Source organism: Portunus trituberculatus, unplaced genomic scaffold, assembly GCF_017591435.1.
Source record: "Portunus trituberculatus isolate SZX2019 unplaced genomic scaffold, ASM1759143v1 PGA_scaffold_203__11_contigs__length_482353, whole genome shotgun sequence".
Classification (NCBI taxonomy): domain Eukaryota; kingdom Metazoa; phylum Arthropoda; class Malacostraca; order Decapoda; family Portunidae; genus Portunus; species Portunus trituberculatus.
Genome location: NW_025541371.1, coordinates 172236 through 195871, shown reverse-complemented (window position 1 = coordinate 195871; position 23636 = coordinate 172236). Strand labels below are relative to the sequence as shown.

Sequence of the window (23636 nt, the reverse complement as noted above, 5' to 3'; positions counted from 1 at the left end):
TGGAGTACCACAGTGTTCGGTGCTAGCACCAAACACTGTGGTACTCCACTGTTGATGATGTTCCAGCTTGATGGGATATCTCTTATAATTGTCCTCATTTCCCTATCTGTTAAGTAATCTGTCATCTAGTTTAAGATATTTTCCCTCTCGGTTGTGAGCCGAGTGTGTTAACCACTACACTATGCGGTGTGTGTGTGTGTATTTACCTAGTTGTAGTTTTACAGGGCCTGGGCTTTATGCTCGTGTGGTCCCATCTCCATATCTACACTTATCCAATTTTTCTTTAAAACTATGTACACTCTTTGCTGACACCACTTCCTCACTCAAACTGTTCCAAGTCTCAATACATCTTTGCGGGAAACTAAATCTTTTAACATCTCTCAGACATCATCCCTTCCTTAGTTTCTTACTATGCGATCTTGTGCTTCTAAAGTCATATTCTTCTCTCAGGATCAGTTACTCATTATCCACTTTATCCATTCCGTTAATCAATTTATAAACTTGTATCAGATCCCCTCTCTCTCTTCTCTGCTCTAAAGTTGGTAGATCCATAGCCTTTAGTCTCTCTTCATATGTCATCCCTTTAAATTCTGGAACCATTCTTGTAGCCATTTTTTGCAGTCTCTCTAATTTTCTTATGTGTTTCTTTTTATGGGGAGTCCACACAACTCCTGCATATTCCAATCTAGGTCTTATTTTAGTACTTATCAATTTCTTCATCATTTCCTTGTCCATATAGTGAAATGCTCCTCCAATATTCCTTAGCAAATTATACGTCTCTCTGAAAATTCTATCAATATGGCTTACCGGTTGATTATTTTCTTCCATTGTCACTCCCAAGTCCTTTTCCTTTTTACTTTTCTAGTTCTACTCCATCTCCCATCTTATAGATTCCCACTGGTCGTCTTTCATTTTTTCCCATTTCCATGACATGGCTTTTGTCCACATTGAATTCCATCTCCCATTTTTTGCTCCATTTCCAGATCTTGTTTAAGTCTTCCTGTTTTTTTTAACAATCCTCTTTTTGTTTAATGACTCTGCACAGTTTCGCATCGTCCGCAAACAGATTTATGTAGCTGTTCACTCCCTCTGGCATGTCATTTATATATACCAGAAAAAGTATTGGCGCCAATACTGACCCCTGTGGCACTCCGCTGTCTACGTACTGTTCTCCACTTGGACTTCATATCTTTAACTATCATCCTTATTTCTCTCCCCCTTAAATAATTCTTCATCCATCTCAATGTGCTTCCTTTTAAGCCACCCTTCTCCTCTAACTTCCATAGTAATCTTTCATGTGGCACTTTATCAAATGCCTTTTTTAGATCTAAATAAATACAGTCAACCCATCCCTCTCTCTCTTGTACTTTATCAACTATTCTAGAGTAGAAACTCAATAAATTTGTTACACATGACCGACCTTTTCTAAAACCAAATTGGCTATTTGATAATATTTTGTTGTCTTCAAGAAACTCAATCCATTGCTTCTTCATTACTTTTTCACACATCTTGCATATTACACTAGTTAGTGATACTGGTCTGTAATTTAAAGGTTTTTTCTTCTTCCGCTCTTATATATGGGAACCACCTCAGCTCTTTTCCACTCCACTGGCACTGTTCTATTTTCAATTGAGCATTTTATGATGTTGTATATTGGACTTGCTAGTTCTTCCCTACATTCTTTCAGTATTCTGCCTGAGACTTCATCCGGTCCCATTGCCTTTTCCTCATCTAGTTCCATCATCAACTTTTTTATTTCAAGCCTTATCCTGTCTCCTATAATTCTCCAAAAAAATGCCTTCTTCTCCTCCTCTGACCTTTCATTATTTTTTTCTCTTGTTTCTGCCACCAGTTCATTGTGTCTCTTCCTTTCCTTCTCTTTTCTATTTTTCTTTATATATATATATATATATATATATATATATATATATATATATATATATATATATATATATATATATATATATATATATCTTTGCAACCTTCTGTTTCTCTGAGTTTTGTTTTTCTATGTAGTACTTCTTCTGCTGCTGCTTGTGATTTTAGTAACATCTTAATTGGTCTCACTGTTCCTTCTTGATATGGTCCCATTCTATGGATTTCTTCTATTTCCTCTTCTAAGTTCTGTCTATCCTCGTCATTGAGATGTTTTAGTAGGTCTTTTACTGATTTTATTTCGTCTTTTTCCCTTCTTGGTCTATATTTAACATTTTTTTCTTTCAGTCCAAAAATAATTACACTCTTCTTTTTTTCTGCAATTTCTCTTACTAAATTTTCTTTTTTCTTGAGGACTCCTATCATTTTGCTTGTCATATTTTCATCTCTTTCTTTTAACTGTTCTTGAAATACTTCCTGAAATGATTCCTTGTCTTTCTTATCTTGGATTCTCCATGTCTGTACTTCATTTTTTAATCACGTCTTGTACTCTTTCTTCTTCTTTGTTAACTAGATCTTTTAGCTTCTCTTTTTCTTTCTCGGCTGTACCGAGTCCTTCTTCCATCAATTTCTTGTAGTTCACTATTTGGACTTTTAATTCTTCATTTTCGGTTCTTAGCCTAGTTTCGTTTTCTTCCACTCTTTTTATCCTTTCTTTCAATTTCTGGAGCTCTTTATCCTGTTCTTCATTCTCTTTCATTCCCATATTCTCCTTTATCAATTTATCTAATTTACGTTCGATAGTCAAGACTCTATCAAATAGTGAAGTTTGCGCCGTATCAAAGCCTTCAAATTCTCTTTCTCCCTCACAAACATTGTCATCATCAGCTTTCATTCTTTCCCTTGTCACATACCTGCATTTAGATGGAATATCTTTCTCACTCATTATTATTTAACACTGTATTCATGAAAAAAAAAAAATGAGTCCACACTTTTCGCCCAGGCCACTGCAAACCCAAACAAAGGTAGTGAAGATCAGCTGATTCTCCCTTATCAATGTTTCCTTATTCTTCATTACATTAACCAGTTCCTTGGACCTTTCTTTTTTGCCTTCCTTCAACTGATCTTTAATTATTTCTTGTAATCCAACCATCTCTGCTTCCCTCGACTCAGTCCATTGTGTTTTCTTCAGTTCCCATTCCCTTTCAAACCTTTCATTCTGCTCACTAATAATTTCCTTAAAGTCATCTTTCTCCTTTACTACTCTATCCATTTTCTCCTCCAACAGTCTCTTGTATTTTTCAACCTCCACTCTCAAGTGTGCATTCTCATCCACCAATCGTTTTTCATTTTAATCCAGTCTCTTAACTCTTTCCTTCAAAGCCTTGCGAAATTCTCTATCCTGCTCCTCCTCATTCCTCTGAACTTTTAATTCCTTCACCAACTCCTCAAATCTCTTCTCCAACATTACCAATCTACCTTGCAATGTTGCCCCTGTTGAAGATGGACTCATGCTTTGACTGGCCACTTTTGGTTTTGCTCCCTGGGCCTCATCAACATATTTTTAATTTGGTAATTTATTTCTTACCGGTCTATCCATTTTTTTTTTTTTTTTACTCTTCCTGGGAGCATGTGGGTGTGTGGTCACTGGGGACCAGGCCTGGTAGCTACGTGTGTGTGGTGGGATGTATTGGCGGCTGCTATGGCTAGCCTTTGTGTGGTTCCCGCTCTGTCATTTGGAGTGTGGAGGTTCTCACACCTCCGATCACTCCCATGTACACGCCACCAGGCTACGTTCACTCTGTACACTTGTTCACTCGCTCTGGTCGCCCCTCAATAGCAATAACTATTCTCACTCAAGCATATTGCTTAGCATATGGAGTGTTAGTTAGATGCCGCTATGAGCAGGAGGCACGTCCGCTCTCCACGGGAAAGGAGCTATGCTCGTACTGCCCCGTCTCCATATCTACTAATGTCCAGCTTTTTCTTAAAATCATGAATATTCCTTGCGTTGACCACTTCCACGTCTAAACTATTCCATGCTTCCACCCTTCTATGAGGGAAGCTATATTTTTTCACATCTCTCCTATAAGTGGCCATTTTTAGTTTTTTCCCATGCCCTCTCGACACTCTTTCATTCCACATACACAGATCTTCCCTATCCATTTTTTCCATGCCAATCATCACTCTGTATATTGCTATCAGGTCTCCCCTTTCTCTTCTGTTTTCCAGGGTTGGAAGTTGCATTCTGTTCAGTCTGTCTTCATAAGTCAAATCTCTTAAGTCAGGCACCATTTTTGTTGCAGCCCTCTGTACTTTCTCTAGTTTCCTTATGTGTTTCTTTAAGTTCGAGCCCACTGTATTGTTGCATATTCAAGCCTTGGTCTTATCATTGCAGTAATTATTTTCTTCATCATTTCTTCATCTAAATATCTGAACGCCACTCTTATGTTCCTCAATAAGTTCAATACTTCTCCAATTATTTTGTTTATATGTCTCTCTGGCGATAGGTCATTGGTAATTGTCACCCCAAGGTCTTTTCTTCATGACTGGTTTTATGTCTTCATTTCCTATCTTGTACATACTCCTGATTCTTCTTTCACTCTTGCCAAACTCTAATTTCTTGCATTTTGTCGTGTTGAACTCCATTTGCCATGTACAGCTCCATTTCCATATTCTGTCCAAGTCTTCCTGGAGTAGTTCGCAATCTTTGTCACATCTCACTTTTCTTAACAATTTTGCATCGTCTGCAAATAGGCTCACATAACTGGACACCCCATCCACCATGTCATTTATGTAGACCGCAAACATTACTGGTGCCAACACTGATCCCTGTGGAACTCCACTCTCCACCAAGCCCCATTCTGATGGTCTGTCCTTAATTATTGTTCTCATTTCTCTTCCTACCAAAAGTCTTCCATCCATTTTAGTAAACTGCCATGCACTCCTCCTACCATTTCAAGTTTCCAGATCAGTCTCCGGTGTGGTACCTTATCAAAGGCCTTTTTTAAATCCAGATATATTCCATCAGCCCAACCATCTCTTTCCTGTATTACATCTATCACCCTCGAATAGTAACATATCAGGTTTGTCGTGCATGAACGCCCTTTTCTAAAACCAAATTGACACTCACAAAGTATGTCATTTTTCTCCAAGAAGTCTGTCCATCTATTCTTCACCACCCTCTCACACATCTTAGCTACCACACTTGTAAGTGACACTGGTCTATAGTTCAATGGGTCTCTCTTGTTACCTGATTTATAAATTGGGACAATGTTAGCTCTTTTCCAGTCTTGGGGCACTACACCTTCCCTTAATGAGGCATCAATTACTTCACAAACTTTTTCTGCCAGTTGCTCCTGCATTCTCTTAAAATCCATCCTGATACCCCATCAGGTCCCACAGCTTTTCTCACTTCTAAACTCCCCATCATATTCTTGATCTCCTCCACAGTTACTTGAAACTCCTTCATAATCCCTTTCTGTTCCATTACCAGTGGTTTGTCAAAAGCAGTCTCCTTTGTGAATACCTTCCGAAAGCATCCATTCATAGCCTCTGCCATTTCCCTGGGATCCTCACTGCAAACTCCATTTACTTCTAAACTTTCAATACTTTCTCTATTTTTGATGTTGTTGTTCACATGTCTGTAAAAAGCCTTGGTTGGTCTTTACATTTATCAATTATATCCTTTTCTTGTTTCTTTCTTTCTTCTCTTCTAATCAACACATATTCATTTCTTGCTCTTTTGTAACTTTCCCACTGCTTAATCCGTCTTTTCCTTCTCCACCTCTTCCATGCATCCTCTTTTCTTGTTCTAGCCTTTTCACATCTATCGTTAAACCAGTCCTGCTTTCCAACTTCTCTATGTTGTCTTATTGGTACAAATTTTTCTCACCTTCTTTGTATATTTTTATAAATTCCTTCCACTTTTCATTTGCTCCTTAGCACTCTTGAATTTCATCCAATTTGTCTCTTGAAAGAATTTCTTTAGGTTTCCAAAATCTGTCTTGGCATAATTCCATCTTCCCACTTTATATTCTTCATTTCTTCTAGATTTCTCTTCATCTATCACCTTGAACTCCAAAACTGCATGATCACTCTTTGCTAAAGGGCACTCCACCCTCATCTCCTCAATGACCATTGGCTCTGTACTAAAGACCAAGTCCAGTCTTGACGATGCTCCCTCTCCTCCAAACCTAGTATCTTCTTTGACCCACTGAGTTAACACATTTTCCATTGCCAGTGTCAATAGTGTATTTCCCCATGTTGTCTCTGATCCTCCATTGACCAGTCCTCCCAACACACCTCTTTACAATTAAAATCTCCCATCATTATAGTTCGTTCACAGCCACCCAACATTTCTTCCAGACATGTTCCTGTATCTCTTATCATTTCTTCATATTCCTGTACTGACCATGCATTTGTCTTAGGTGGTACGTACACCACTATGTAGTGCCTCTTTTTCCTTCATTAGTTTCTGCTCTGATCTTTAGCACTTCTGCCTTTCCCATACCTTCTTTCACTTGATCCACCTTTATATCTTTTTAACCAGCAACATCACTCCTCCTCCCATCTTACCTACTCTATTTCTTTTCCAAACATTATATTTCCTTCTCCAACCATCATCAGGTCTTCTCCTCTCTCAGTTTTGTTTCAGTAAGACCCACAATATCTGGGTTCTTATCCTCAAGTAATCGTTGAGTTCTAAAATCCCGATATCACTCCATTTATGTTGGAATACATTACATTCCGCTCATACGTAAGTTTCTTTAGTCCTTTCTTACTGTACTTTTCTGGGTTATGAACCACTTCCTCAGTCTCATATCCAAGATTCTCCAGAAAACTCTTTCTTCTCCTCTTCTGTCCTCTCTTCATTTTTTTCAAAGCCTCCTTTCTCAACTCATTTAACATTTCTCTTTCCTTTTCACCGAGATCTCTTCTCAACCAAATCTTCCTTGTTGTTTCCTGCTGGGCTAACCTCCATGACTTCTCCACCAATTCATCTACATCCTTTTGTGACTTAAATTTGATTCTTACTGGCCTCATACCTTCTCCTGTGAACTTTCCAATTCTATGGAAGTCCTCTATTTCTTGTACTAGGTCTTTTCCCTCCTCCTGCACCACATTAATGATATTATTTATCACCTTTTTTATGTTTTTCTCTCTCCATTTTACTCGGTGTCTTATCCTTCTCCACACCAAATATCACCACACATCTCTTTTGTCTACAGTTTCCTCACCAATGTCTCATTTGACTTAATAACCTTCACAACTTTCTCAGCAATCTTCTCTTCTATGATCTGTTGATCTATAATTTCAGCAAGGCCCAAAGTTTTCTCCCCAGACTCTTTGATTTCCTTTTCCAGACTTGCAACTTTGTAATTTACCTCCTTTCTTTCCACTTCCTGACTTTTGTGTGTGTGTGTGTGTGTGTGTGTGTGTGTGTGTGTGTGTGTGTGTGTGTGTGTGTGTGTGTGTGTGTGTAATTCACTGTTTGATCTGCTGCAGTCTCTGACGAGACAGCCAGACGTTACTCTACGGAACGAGCTCAGAGCTCATTATTTCCGATCTTGGGATAGGTCTGTGTGTGTGTGTATTTACCTAGTTGTAGTTTTACAGGGCTTTATGCTCGTGTGGCCTCGTCTCCATATCTACACTTATCCAATTTTTCTTTAAAACTATGCACACTCATTGCTGACACCACTTCTTCACTCAAACTGTTCAACGTCTCAACACATCTTTGTGGGAAACTATATTTTTTAACATCTCTCTGACATCTTCCCTTTCTCATCTTTTTACTATGCGATCTTGTGCTTCGAATTTCATATTCTTCTCTCAGGATCAGTTTCTCATTATCCACTTGGTCCATTCCGTTGATCAATTTATAAAATTGTATCATATCACCTCTCTCCCTTCTCTGTTCCAGGGTTGGTAGATCCATAGCCTTTAGTCTCTTCCCATATGTCATCCCTTCAAATTCTGGAACCATTCTTGTAGCAATTTTTTGTAGTCTCTCCAACTTCCTTATGTGTTTATTTTTATGAGGGGTCCATATTACTCCTGCATATTCCAATCTGGGTCTTATTATAGTACTTATCAATTTCTTCATCATTTCTTTGTCCATGTACTGAAATGCTACTCCAATATTCCTTAGCAAATTATATGTTTCTCTAAAAATTCTATCAATATGGCTTACCGGTTGATTGTTTTCTTCCATTGTCACTCCCAAGTCCTTTTCCTTTTTTACTTTCTCCAGTTCTACTCCATCTCCCATCTTATAGATTCTCACTGGTGTCATCTTTCACTCTTTCCCATTTCCATGACATGGCTTTTGTTCACATTGAATTCAATCTCCCACTTTTTACTCCATTCCCAGATCTTATTTATGTCTTCTTGCAGTATTTCACAATTTTCTTTTTGCTTTATAACTCTGCACAGTTTCGCATTGTCCGCAAACAGATTTATGTAGCTCTTCACTTCTTCTGGCATGTCATTTATATAAATGAGAAAAAGTATTGGCGCCAATACTGACCCCTGTGGCACTCTGCTTTCTACTGCTCTCCACTTGGACTTCATATCTTTGACTACCGTCCTTATTTCTCTCCCCCTCAAATAATTTTCCATCCATCTCAATGTGTTTCCTTTTAAACCACCCTTCTCCTCTAATTTCCACAGTAACCTTGCATGTGGCACTTTATCAAATGCCTTTTTTAAATCCAAGTAAATACAATCAACCCATCCCTCTCTTTCTTGTACCTTATCAACTATTCTAGAGAAGAAACTCAGTAAATTTGTTACACACAAAAGACCTTTTCTAAAGCCAAATTGGCTCTTTGATAGTAATTTGTTGTCTTCAAGGAACTCAATCCATTGTTTCTTTATTACTCTTTCACACATCTTACATATTACACTAGTTAGTGATACTGGTCTGTAATTTAGAGGTTCTTCCTTCCTTCCGCTCTTATATATGGGAACCACCTTAGCTCTTTTCCATTCCACTGGTACTGTTCCATTTTCTATTGAGCATTTTATGATGTTGTATATAGGACTTGCTAGTTCTTCCCTACATTCTTTCAGTATTCTGCCTGAGACTTCATCCGGTCCCATTGCCTTTTCTTCATCCAGTTCCTTCATTAATTCTTTTATTTTAAGCTTGGTTACTTTAATATCTTCCATATTGATGGTTTCTCTATTACCCTGTGGTCTTTCAAATTTGGATTCCTTAGTAAAGACCTCCTGGAACTTATTATTTAACAGTTCTGCCATAATTTTTGGGTCTTCCACCATCCCATTTTCTCCTTTTAACCTTTCTATTATTTCTTTTTGTCTTATTTTTCTGTTTATGAATCTGTAGAACAATTTCGGTTGCTCCTTGCATTTTTCGACTATGTCCTTTTCATAGATCCTCTGCTCTTCCTTCCTTTCTTTAACATATTCATTTCTTGCTATCTTGAAGTTTACCTTATTTACTGCATTTCTATTTCTCCACCTTTTCCATGCTCCATCCCTTTTCTCCTATGCCCTGGCGCACTTAGCGTTAAACCAATCTTTCTTTCCTTCTTCCTTAGGTCTATATTTTGGGACATATTCTGACTCCTGTTTTGTATATATCCAAAAATAAGTTATATTTCTCTTGCACTCCCTCAGAGTTTTCTATTTCCTCCCAGTTAACGTATTTGAAATAGTCCTTGAGATTCTCAATATCAGCCTTTCTATCCGGTTCTTCTTTCTTTATGTAATCTCTTAATTCTAATTTACTTGATAAAACCCCGTCTATGTTCATATACATCATTTTTAGTCTCTTGCCTTTATCACTTTTAGTTAAACTTGTTCCACTTTTTCTTCTTCCTTCTCTTTTATATACCATTTCCTTATCCTGTATCCTATAATTCTCCAAAAAAATGCCTTTTTTTCCTATTCTGATCTTTATGATTTTTCTCCCATACTGCTGCCGCCAGTTCGTTGTATCTCTTCCTTTCTTCCTCATTTATATTTTTCTTTATATATATATCCTTGCAACCTTCTGTTTCTCTGAGTTTAGTTGTTCTATATAATATTTCTTCTGTTGCTGCTTGTGATTTTAGTAGTACAGGCAACCCCCGTTTAACGAAGGTTCACACAACGAAATTTCACTACAACGAAGGTTTCATTTTACTACCATCTGCTCGTTTGCCGAACACCAAACTCGCTTTAACGAAGTTTTATCAAGGTAATTTTTTCCAAATTTGAAAGCCCCACCATATCATGCAAGCTGACAGGCTTTTGAATACATCAGGAGCTGCTGGTACTAAGGCCTGCCTCAGGAGAAATCCTGAGACACCTCCCGATACAAAGGCATGACTCAGAAGAAATTCTGTGTCACCTGTAACATCAAGATCAAGATCACGCGCACCACTCACTCCCCAGTCAAAACATAACAGTGTCACCAGCAGGTCATTTTCCCTAGTTCAACTTACCACCAAAACGCCCTGCAATGTGGCCTAACGTTCCTATGACCAGGAAGTGTCTTACTCTCGAAGTGAAGCTGGGTATTATTCACAGACACGAGAGAGGCCAGAAAACTAATAACATTGCTTGCCACTATCTTGACTCCATCTACTGTCTACTATTTTCAAGTCAGCAGACTCTATTAAGAAGGCTGGTGAGACCGTATCTTCCTTGCAAGCTAAAAGAACCACCTGAACTTGTGACTCTACAATGGATAAAATGGAGACACTTGTGGAAATGTGGTACATGAGTTTTGTATGCGGTACCATGATGCGCACTTTGTTTACATTCCACAGGTTGCAGTTAGTGTCTTTCCTGTTTCACTCTCCCTCCCTTCATAAAGTTAAGATCATCAACATTATAAAGTTACGTACATACATACATTAGTGTACATTATAATGACTTAAATTAAACTACCTAAATGTTTAACTTCATAATTTTTACTTTCATTAAACCTTTTACTGTACTATGATACACTTTCGCTTTGCTTACTCTCAGTGGAAGTTCAAATCAGGGGTTAAACTTGTTATAATCAGTTCGCTTAACAAAGTTTCGCTTAACGAAGTGTTTTTTAGGAACGTAACCCCTTCGTTAAACGGGGGTTGCCTGTATTTTAATTGGTCTCGTTTTTCCTTCTTGATATGGTCTCATTCTGTTTATTTCTTCTACTTCTTCTAAGTTCTGCCTATCTTTGTCGTTTAGATTTTTTAGTAGGTCTTTGACTGATTTCATTTCTTCTTTTTCTCTTCTTGGTTTATATTTTATATTTTTTTCTTTTAATGCAAATACGATTACACTTTTCTTTATTTCTGCAATTTCTCTAACTAGATTTTCTTTTGTCTTGAGGACTCATATCATTTTGTTTGTCATATTTTCTTCTTTTTCTTTTAGTTGTTCTTGAATCACCTCCTTCTTATCTTGGACTCTCCATGCTTGTACTTCTTTTTTAATCACATTCTGTACTCTTTCCTCTTCTTTGTTTACTAGGTCTTTCAGCTTCTCTTTTTCTTTCTTGGCTTTACCGAGTCCTTCTTTCATCTGCTTCTTGTAGTTAGCTATTTCCTTTTTTAGTTCTTCGTTTTCCGCTCATAGCCTAGCTTCGTTTTCTTCCACATTTTTTATCCTTTTTCTCAGTTTTTAAAATTCTTTTTCCTGTTCTTCATTCTCTTTCATTCCCATACTCTCCTTTATCCATTTATCTAGTTTACGCTCAATAGTCAACACTCTCTTAAATAGTGATGTATTTGCCGTATCGAAACCTTCAAATGCGCTTACTCCCTCATCAACATAGTCATCTTCTTTCATTCTTTCCCTAGTCTCATACCTGCATTTACATGGAATTTCTTCTTTACTCATGATTCTCTAATACTTGATTTCATGAAAAACGAGTCTATACTACTCGCCCAGGCCACTGCACATACTATACAACAGGTAGTGATGATCAGCTGAGAGCGATACCACTACGTCCTTCCTCGACCGTGTCTGGTGTGTGTGTGTATTTACCTAGTTGTATTTACCTAGTTGTAGTTTTACAGGGCCTGGGCTTTATGGTCGTGTGGCCCCATCTCCATATCTACACTTATCCAATCTTACTTTAAAAGTATGCACACTCGTTGCAGACACTACTTATTCATTTAAACTGTTCCACGTCTCAATACATCTTTGCAGGAAACTATATTTTTTAACATCTCTCAGACATCTTCCTTTTCTCAGCTTTTTACTATACGATCTTGTGCTTTGAATGTTATATTCTTCTCTCAGGATCAGTTTCTCATTATCCACTTGGTCCATTCCGTTGATCAATTTATAAACTTGTATCAGATCTCCTCTCTCCCTTCTCTGTTCCAGGGTTGCCAGATCCATAGTCTTTAGTCTCTCGTCATATGTCATCCCTTCAAATTCTGGAAGCATTCTTGTAGCCATTTTTTGTAGTCTCTCAAACTTTCTTATGTGTTTCTTTTGATGAGCGGTCCACACTACTGCATATTCCAATCTGGGTCTTATTATAGTACTTATCAATTTCTTCATCATTTCTTTGTCCATGTAGTGAAATGCTACTCCAATATTCCTTAGCAAATTATATGTCTGTCTGGAAATTCTATCAATATGGCTTACCGGTTGATTGTTTTCCTCCATCGTCACTCCTAAGTCCTTTTCCTTTTTTTACTTTCTCTAGTTCTACTTCATCTCCCATCTTATAGATTCCCACGGGTCGTCTTTCACTCTTTCCCATTTCCATGACATAGCTTTTGTTCACATTGAATTCCATTTCCCTCTTTTTACTCCATTCCCAGATCTTATTAGGTCTTCTTGCAGTATTTCACAATCCTCCTTTTGCTTTATAACTCTGCACAGTTTCGTATCATCTCCAAACAGATTTATGTAGCAGTTCACTCCTTCTGGCATGTCGTTAATATAAATGAGGAAAAGTATTGGTGCCAATACTGACCCCTGTGGCACTCCGCTTTCTACTGCTCTTCATTAGGACTTCATATCTTTAACTACCGTCCTTATTTCTCTCCCCTTCAAATAATGTTCTATCCATCTCAATGTGCTTCCTTTTAAGCCACCTTTCTCCTCTAACTTCCATAGTAATCTTGCATGTGGCACTTTGTCAGATGCCTTTTTTAAATCCAAATAAATACAGTGTGTGTGTGTTTTATATAGCAAATATTTCTTTCTTATTATATGATATCACTGACCTTATCTGTGGCCACTACCGAATAGCTTGTGTGAAAGGTGCACCTACTCACCACTTTTTGTGGCAACCATGTTTTGTGGTGGCCACTTCATTCCAGCCATGGACCACTAAAATGTGGCTTGTATGCACCAAGCTTTAGTCCAAGCTAAATCAGTGAAGGCCTTCCCTAAATGTAACTTGAACTTACCTATTTAGGTGGGTATGGCAGTGGAAGTGTAGTTACTCATAGTGCCATATGATTGATCCAGATAAGTAGTGAGACTATGGTGCATGTGAGGCTATTGAGAGTGTTTGAGAGAGTGTGCGCTAGGAGAATGAATAAGACTCACTCGTCCTTCTACTTTTATATTACAAAAACAAATTACACGAGACGTGTCTTGAAACCAACGGGAGATAATTTCCCAAAAGTTCTTCATTCTATAACCAATATACTATAATTTCATAAGTACACACTATACATTTATCATTCTATATATAGTCCCAATCCCTCAGGATCCTCCAAAGCGGAGGTGCCTCTGGCATTTTGCCTATGTCAGATGTTGGGACCTGAGGAGGCATTATGCTGATTTTTCTTGGAATGACTACTATTTCCATGTCAGAAACCCATCTCTGTGTGCTGAATACATCATGGAGGTGATAATGTCTGGCATGGAGACATACCTTCCTCATTCTTTTTTTCAACCTAAACCTTGATTGAACACAGCCTGTTCTTGTGCTATACATGATAGAGAAGTTCCCCAGAAAAGGTACTTAAGCTTTTCATCTGAATCTCATGTACTTTATATAGGGTGATTCACGAGTTTCTCCGGAAAATATAACTACTGCAAGTTTACACATTTCTAAGCAGAAAATACTCTATAAATATAAGTGTTTTCTGCAATGGTTAACATGTGGGAGGAATTTTAGATTTTAATCCAGACGGGAGGACAGCCAAGTGGCTGGCTCCCGCCACCCCCTCGGGACCTTGAAACCACTTAGTTGCCAAGTTGCTGATTTCTCTTAATTTTTACTAGCATTCTTTGTCTGAATTCAAGTTTTTTTTTTTAATTATCACCATGTATGTGATCAATTGTTCTAGGGAACTATGCCACTTTTTCATGGAAGAGGCTTTGCAGACACCTAAAGTATTATTGACATTATTATTATAAATTATTATAAACATTGCACGATGGCATTATGATGGATACCTCTTAGAAAAAAAATGCACCTTGACTTTTACCTCATAGGTGGTGTGGAAAAAAAGTCTAATACAGAAGAATATTGTTGAACAGTTACTGGTGTGATCAGTAGTGTGGCATTGCAAGTGTAGCCTAGCCTAGCACGTCTCGCCGCACTGAATACATCTTCAAGAATATTTCAACACAATCCCTGTCACGCATGAGAATAACAACGCAACACACCTGATAATAATAATAATAAAAAAAAAAAACTTTAATTCAGACTGAAAGAATGCTAGTAAAAATTAAGAGAAATCAGCAACTTGGCAACTAAGTGGTTTCAAGGTTGCGAGGAGGTGGCGGGAGCCAGCTGCTTGCTAGTGACTGTCCTCCTGTCTGGATTGAAATCTAAAATTCCTCCCACATGTTAACCATTGCAAAAAACATCTATACTTATAGAGTATTTTCTGCTTAGAATTGTGTAAACTTGCAGTAGTTAAATTTTCCGGAGAAACTCGTGAATCACCCTGTGTTTTTGCCCGGAATCATGCCAAGTCTGTTCTTCAACTTACCTAACACTCCTTCATAAAAAGAAAATGTCAAAATCTTCCAAACTCAAACTCCCCTCAAGACTTCTGGCATCTTGCCAAAAATATCTCCAATAACTTTACTTCTTCATCTTTCCCTCCTTTATTTCATCCTGATGGCACTACTGCCATCTCATCTGTCTCTAAAGCTGAACTCTTCTCTCAAATATTTGCTAAAAATTCCACCTTGGATGATTCTGGGCTTGTCCCTCCCTCTGATTATTTCATGTCTTCTATAAAAATTCTACATAATGATGTTTTTCATGCCCTCTTCGGCCTAAACCCTCAGAAGGCTTAAGGACCTGCTATTGTTTTAAAAAAAAATTGGGCTTCCATGCTTGCACCTTGCCTGGCCAAACTATTTCAACTATGCCTATCGACTTCTACCTTTCCTTCTTGCTGGAAGTTTGCCTACATTCAGCCTGTTCCTAAAAAGGGTGACCATTCTAATCCTCAAACTACCATCCTATAGAATTAATCTCTTGCTTGTCTAGTTTTTTAATCTATCCTCAATAAAAAGATTCTCAAACATCTGTCACTTCACAATCTTCTGTCAGACTGCAAAGTATGGCTTCCGTCAAGGTCGCTCTACTGGTGAACTTCTGGCTTTCCTTAATGAGTCTTGATCATCCTCTTCTAGAGATTTTGGTGAAACTTTTCCTGTCACGTTAGACATATCAAAAGCTTTTGATAGACTCTGGCACAAAGCTTTGATTTCAAAACTCCCTTCCTACAGTTTCTATCCTTCTCTCTGCAAATTTATCTCAAGTTTCCTTTCTGATTGTTCTATTGCAGCCATGGTAGATGGCTACTGTTCTTCTCCTAAATCTATTAATAGTGGTGTTCCTCTTGGTTCTGTCCTATCACCCACACTCTTTGGTTAAAAAAGTAATCTATTATTCATTAATGACCTTCTTAACCAAACTTCTTGCACTATCCACTCCTACGCTGATGATATCACCCTACATTTTTTCACATCCTTTCAGAGACGACCAACCCTTCAGGAAGTCAACAGATCACGCAGGGACGCCTGACTTCGGATCTTTCTAAGATTTCTTACTGGGGCAGAGAAAACGTAGAAGTGTTCAATGCCTCAAAAACTAAATTCCACCATCTATCAACTCGACACAACCTTCCAGACGACTATCCCCTCTTCTTCAATGACACTCAACTGCCTCTCTCTTCTACACTAAATATCCTCAGTCTGTCTAACTCATAATCTTAACTGGAAACTTCACATCTCATCTCTTGCTAAAACAGCTTCTATGAAGTTAGGCATTGTGTGGCGTCTCCACCAGTTTTTCTCGACCCTACAACTGCTAACTTTATACAAGGGCCTTATCCATCCTTGTATGGAGTACAAGGATCCTCGTGATTTGACCATTTGCAGTTCGAATTATCGCCAATTCGAACTCAGTTAATTAATACCCAATCCTCAAGGTTCGACCAACTGACTCACCAATTCGACATTCATATCTTGCACACCACCCACCCTGTCAAATCCGCTGCCACCCCAAATTTGCCACCAGTCCGCCAGGTGGAAGTGTAAACTGACGCTACCCTATAGCTGGATCCAAGAAGCAGGTTGTTGTCTATGTTGGTACGAACAACCTCCATAGCAACCACCTGCTCACATAGCAACCTTCGTCAAATAGCATCTACAAAGTTTCATTGCTGTTGCTGGGTGGAGGTTGATAACCCGCCTAAGAGTGCTCATTGGCTGCCAGGGGTGATACATCACTACCGTGTCATCACGAGGACAGGCAGCCAATCATAAGGCAGGTTTATGTTATCCCTACTCCAGGGCTACTACTCAACACAGTCGGCAGTCCTGACAGTGCTTTCATCATGGCTAGTGAACCCAATAATAAAACAAGGGCACAAAGGTATTACGACATTGAGGCTTTAACATTGGTGGGGGAGGCGTAGTGTCGGGGTGTGATTTTAGGCAGGCAGTAAACCAAAATCAAGACAAAAAAAGATATATAAAGTTTTAATATTTGCTTATATATATATATATGGTAGCAAACACAGTGAACTGTTTGCTTATTGTTTCTTCTTGACCAAATTGCATGTGGAATTTATTTAATGTTTTGGACATTACTTTGAGTTAAAAAAAAAATCTTTTTCTTCGCCTCTTTTGAATATTAGCGACTTGCATGTACAGTATGTTTTGTATGGGTATTATTCTATTTCTTGGCATAACTGCTGAAATATGTTTTATTTCACTGTTTTACATTGTTGTCAAATGGAAAAGTTAAGATTAGGGAGGGTTAGAATGGGTTAGTATTGGCAGCGTTGAAAACCCATCCATTTACATAACAACAGTTTGCTTTGGTTTACATAATTATAGTCAGTAAGTGAAGCAAAATTTGGGTATGAATGAAAATTTCATGCCCCACTGAGTCACAAGTCCTCCTCTGCCAGATGAAGTTCCAAAGCAAGTAATTCATGCCGAAGAAAGCAGTATTTCAGTACAGTAATACTCCGCTTAACGAACGTTCATCTAACGAATTTCCGGTTTAACGTACTATATAAAGTTAGACCAAAAAGTCCGCATAACGTACAACCACATCCGTTTTAGCAAATTTTCTGGGTTTGAAATTGCCGGGTAAGGGACCGAACGCGGCAGCTTCGCTGTGATTGTCTTGCTCCCCGCCTGTCTCTAGCGCTACTGGAGCTGGATCCAAGATTCTTTAACACCCTCAGAGCAACCTCCTGCCACGAAATGGCTTCCACGAACGCTTGGAGGGATGGTGATGAGATTGCTCTGAGGTTGCTGGGAACACCACCTCTGGAGGTGGTGTTACTGTCTTATAAATGCATATATGTTCACAAAACAAAATTTCTATTAGCTTTTTACAAACCTTGCCCCCAAGAAAGGATTGTTTTGTAATGCATAAAGTGAAATCTTACATGGAATACCAAAAAAATAAAGCAGAGATGATGAGATCGGCCACAGACGGCGGAGACTTCGGCGACTTGGCCGCTTCTTCTTCTTCTTGTGACCTTTTTAGCTTGGAGTGTTGTCTTTCACCACAATACTAAATTTGTTTCCACTCCTCTATTGCCTGCTATAATGGATATCATATCTTAGTATTCATATACGCTCATGCCATGAGGATAACCTGGACCCTGTGGCAGTGGGTGATAGTGAATTACAGTGGTACCTTGAGATATGATTTTAATTCATTCTATAACCATCGTTATATGTCAAAAAAATTGTATGTCAAATCAATATTTCCCATATAAACACATGTAATATGAATTAATGCATTCTAGCGCTATGAAACCACCCTAAAACACAGTTAAACTACACATAATATACACAATTTGTATATAAATAAACGAGTAATAACACACATAATGATAAAAAAAACACATTAATATTATAAATGTTAATAAAATCAATAAAAAAAGAAAGGAATTTTACTTACCACAGTGACGGTGAGCTGCAGCCTGCAGGGGGAGGAGGAGGAGGAGGAGGAGGAGGAGGAGGAGGAGGAGGAGGAGGATTTATACGTACGTAATGTACGTAAACACAAAAACATTGCTAAACTTATTTCTAATGCTAAACTTATTCTTAATGTTTTTTGGGGGGTGGCTTTTTAAATTTATTTCTTTTCTTTTTTTTTCTTTTTTTTTCTTAGTAATCATCACCTAATCATCACTTTCATGTCTGGCCTTTCTGGCCTCACTTTCATCAGTTTCAGCACTCTCACGTCTGGCCCTTTTGGCCTCACCTTGACTTTCACTAACTAAGGCCTTCACAAAGTAACAATCAAGAGAGGTTTGTTTCTGCCTCCTTTTTAGAATGTTACAAAAGAATGTGAGACACATATCATTATATAAGACACTCGCTCTACCTGTAGACAATTTATGAGGGTGTCTTTTTTCCACAAAATCTGACACTTCCTGCCACTTGCCTAGGATATCACAAATTTCACGTGAAGTTAGTTCCTCCTTCTGCTCAACATCCTCCTCACTGCTGAGTTCTTGCATTACCTCCTCGTGGGAAATCTTGTGTAACTCCTTCAGCTCCTCCGTCGTGAGTTCTTCAGCGTGCTCCTCAACGAGTTCAGCAACAACTGCCTCGTCTACCTCTAAGCCCATAGAGCGACCAATAGATACAATCTCCTCCTCAACAGGATCGAATCCCTCAAAGTCTCGCTCTAAAACAACATCTGGCCATAATTTTCTCCAAGCTGAGTTCAATGTTCTTTTGGTAACACCTTGCCAGGCAATATCTATAAGCTTAACACAGATCACAATGTTGTACTGTTGCTTCCAAAACTCCCTCAATGTTAGGTTCGTATTTTCAGTAACTTCAAAGCAACACTTGAAAAGATGCTTCGTGAAAAGTTTCCTAAAGTTGGATATCACCTATTGATCCATGGGCTGGAGGATAGATGTTGTGTTGGCTGGCAGATAGACAACTTTAATGAATTTAAATTCATCTAAAAGGTCATCTGAAAGGCCAGGGGGTGACCAGAGGCATTATCCAAGAGGAGGACACACTTAAGTGGCAGACCATTCACGGTCAAGTATTTCTTGACTGAAGGACCAAAATCTACGTTCATCCATTCAATAAAAAACTGATGTGTCACCCATGCTTTACTATTTGCACGCCACAGAACTTGTAATCTTTCTTTAATCACTTTATGAGCTTTGAATGACTTTGGATTTTCTGAGTGATAAACTAGTAACGGTTTCAATTTGAAATCGCCGCTAGCGTTGGCACAAAGGGCAAGCGTTAGCCTATTTTTCATAGGCTTGTGACCGGGTAGACTTTTCTTCTGCCGTGATAAACATACGCCTAGGCATTTTCTTCCAAAACAATCCTGTTTTGTCACAATTGAATACTTGTTGCGGCAGGTATCCTTCTTCACAAATGAGTTTTTCAAATTTCTTAATGAAATTTTCAGCCCCCTTAACATCAGCACTCGATGCCTCTCCATGACGAATGACAGAATGAATGCCACTTCGTTTCTTAAAATTGTCAAACCATCCACGACTGGCTTTGAACTCATCACTCCCTTGGCCACCCTGCGATGATTCTCCCTCCGTCTCGGCTGCTTCACGCTTAAGGTCTTGGAAAATGGTGCTAGCCTTCTCATTCTCACAGATGATCGCTTCAGAAACAGAGTCACCAGCCAATTGCTTCTCCTTAATCCATATTAACCCCTTCGCGCCGGATGTTAAAAAAGCCCGCCTGTATGATATACAGTTGGTAGTGCCACGTGCCCGAGCGCGGGAAACTCGTGCAAGCTTGTCATACTTGTTGTCTTTGTGTATTATGCTGCTATTTTTTAGTCACTATATCGCCTTCGAAGAGGAAAGTGGACGCTTCTCTCTTGAGAGAGAGAGAGAGAGAGAGAGAGAGAGAGAGAGAGAGAGAGAGAGAGAGAGAGAGAGAGAGAGAGAGAGAGAGAGAGAGAGAGAGAGAGAGAGAGAGAGAGAGAGAGAGAGTGACATTTGCTAATATTTTAGACACAAGCGGGACGCATGTAGCTTATCTTCGAGAGGAAGAGTGAGAGAGAGAGAGTGAGAGAGAGAGAGAGAGAGAGAGAGAGAGAGAGAGAGAGAGAGAGAGAGAGAGAGAGAGAGAGAGAGAGAGAGAGAGAGAGAGAGAGAGAGAGAGATTAGAAAATTTGTTGTTTTTGTATTTGTGTGTGTGTGTGTATTTACCTAGTTGTATTTACCTAGTTGTAGTTTTACAGGGCCTGGGCTTTATGCTCGTGTGGTCCCGTCTCCATATCTACACTTATCCAATTTTTCTCTAAAACAATGTACACTCTTTGCTGATACCACTTCCTCACTCAAACTGTTCCAAGTCTCAACACATCTTTGCGGGAAACTAAATTTTTTAACATCTCTCAGACATCGTCCCTTCCTTAGTTTCTTACTATGCGATCTTGTGCTTCTAAAGTCATATTCTTCTCTCAGGATCAGTTTCTCATTATCCACTTCATCCATTCCGTTAATCAATTTATAAACTTGTATCAGATCCCCTCTCTCTCTTCTCTGCTCCAAGGTTGGTAGATCCATTGCCTTTAGTCTCTCCTCATATGCCATCCCTTTAAATTCTGGAACCATTCTTGTAGCCATTTTTTGTAGTCTCTCTAATTTTCTTATGTGTTTCTTTTTATGGGTTGTGTTTGTGTGTGTGTGTTTTCACGAATGTTACAAGGCGGGATGCATGTAACTTATCTTTTGAGAGGGAGATGGGGAGGGAGGAAAGGGAGATGGAGAGAGAGAGAGAGAGAGAGAGAGAGAGAGAGAGAGAGAGAGAGAGAGAGAGAGAGAGAGAGAGAGAGAGAGAGAGAGAGAGAGAGAGAGAGAGAGAGAGAGAGAGAGAGAGAGAGATGGGAACAGTCTATGCCATTGGGTAATTTTAGACACAAGGTGGGACGCATGTAGCTTATCTTTAGTGATTGATGGAGACAAGGATGGTGGGAGGAGCACTAGGATTTCAAGGACAGCATACGGTGTGTGTAGTTGGTATCCAACACACTATACGGGACAACTGAACTGAAGAAAGCTCAGAAAAGAAATATGACATCTACGTAGGCGTCATCGTACATGCTACTGGGGCTTCATGACGCCTACACCTACATAGGTGTCACCGTATTGAAGGGGTTAAAAGTAGCCGCTCCATCTCATCATGTTTATCAGTACGTAGCTTGGAAATAATGGTGACGCCTTTGGAAGGTTGCAGCTTCTTGATCTCTTCCTTCTGCTTGATGATTGTAGATATTGTAGAAGGATTGCAGCCATACTCCTTTGCCAAGTCGATGATACGAATGCCATGCTCATACTTTGTGATAATTTCATGTTTTGCTTCCATCGTGATAATTTTCTTAAATTTTTCTTTTCACTAGCTTTGTCTTTAGCTTTGGGACCCATGGTTAATAACAAAATAAAATATATATATCCAAAATAAGACGAAAAATGAGCACAAACACAACAAATAACACAACGTGTTTGAACAATGAGGTGTCAACAAACAAACTGAGCGGGCGGCAGCCGACCGCAGATTTTGCTACCTAGCATTCGCTTCTACAATAATTATTATCGTTCATCGTATCTCAAATTTTTCGTTGTATGTTGGGGCATAAATTTTCGAATATTTCATGTCGTATCTCAAAATAATCGTAAGTTAGGACGACCATATCTCAAGGTATCACTGTACTAATGAAATATGAAATATGAATACTAAGATATGATATCCTTTATAGCAGGCAATAGAGGAGTGAAAACAAATTTAATATTGTTGTGAAAGACAACACCCAAGCTAAAAAGGTCGCAAGAAGAAGAAGAAGCGGCCAAGACGCCGGAGTCTCCGCCGTCTGTGTCCGATCTCATCATCTCCGCTTTATTTTTTGGTATTTCATGTAAGATTTCACTTTATGCATTACAAAACAATCCTTTCTTGGGGGAAAGGCTTGTAAAAAGCTAATGTAAATATACATATAAATATATATATATATATATATATATATATATATATATATATATATATATATATATATATATATCTTTTTTTTTTTTTACCATGTGGTATGTTGGGGACCAGCCCAGAACAAATCCCCCTATTTCCATTATTTCCTATGGGAAAATTACGTCCGCTTAACGAATTTCTGCTCTACGAACAGCTTTGACACCCCCTATCCTATTCGTTAAGCAGAGTATTACTGTAGTAATTCACTACCACTCAGTGCCACGGAGTCAAGGTGATCCTATGTCATGGCATGAGCATATATGAATATGGTTTCCATTACAACAGGCAATTGAGGAATGGAATCATAAATATCGTGGTGAAAGCAACACACAAGCTAAAAGGGTCACAAGAAGAAGAAGCGGCCGAGTCACTGCGAGTCCCTGCCACATCTGCGGCCAATCTCATCTTTGCTTTATTTTTGGTATTCCATTTAAGATTTCACTTTATGCATTAAAAAACAATCCTTTCTTGAGGGCAAGGTTTTAAAAAAAGCTAATAGAAATGTTGTTTTGTGAACATAAATGTTTATATAAGACAATTCCCAGCAACCTGAGAGCAACCTCGTTACCATCTCTCCAAACGTTCATGGATGTCATTTTGCGGCAGGAGGTTGCTCTGATGTTGTTAAAGTTTCTTGGATCCTGCTCCTGTGCGTCGCTTCCTCTGCCTCACTCTCGCCCCAGCCGTCGTCCAGGCAGGCCACACTTTACCGTTCCACCTCCTGCCTCCACACCGCTTTGACCATGCTGCGCAAAGCCGCCTCCAGCCCCAGCCATAAAAAGCATAATTTCCTGCCTTTTAATGATAAGCTTGAGCTTATAAGAAAGTGTGAGGCAGGTAGAGCTCACAGTGTCGTTGCAATGTAAATGGGTGTCCCTAGATCAACAGTATCAACAATTTGAAGAACGGACAAGTACCGCGAGACTGCTGCATCAACAACTTTTTGCAAGAGTCTTTATTTCCAAAAATGTACTGTACAGCACCCTAATGTGTTTAATAAAATAAGTTAGATATAAATGAAGCCTTTAATAGTACTGATTTAGTCTAAGTTAGTGTTTTTTAGAGGTTATAGTGATGTTTTGGGAGATCTAGGCTGGAGGTTGGTCCCTATCCCCCCTAATTCTAAAGTATCTTATGGGAAAAATTGCTTCACAATTCGAATAAATGCTGATTCGACTGATGAAAAACCACCCTAACTCTGTCAAATTGTGAGGATCCCCTGTACTCATCACATGTGGGGTTTCCAATTGCAGTTTTATTAGATAGGGTAAAATTAAAATTTTTTTGTCTCATAAACTCCCCTCCTCTGAATGACTGTCTTCAGCCTC

General features: G+C 38.8%; 1 protein-coding gene across 1 annotated transcript in view; it reads right to left on the bottom strand.

Moving 5' to 3' along the window:
- Nucleotides 1-23636, bottom strand: part of LOC123500330 (18S rRNA aminocarboxypropyltransferase-like) — a 53974-nt gene that overhangs the window by 9053 nt on the left and 21285 nt on the right. The gene's annotated exons all lie outside the window — the stretch shown is intronic.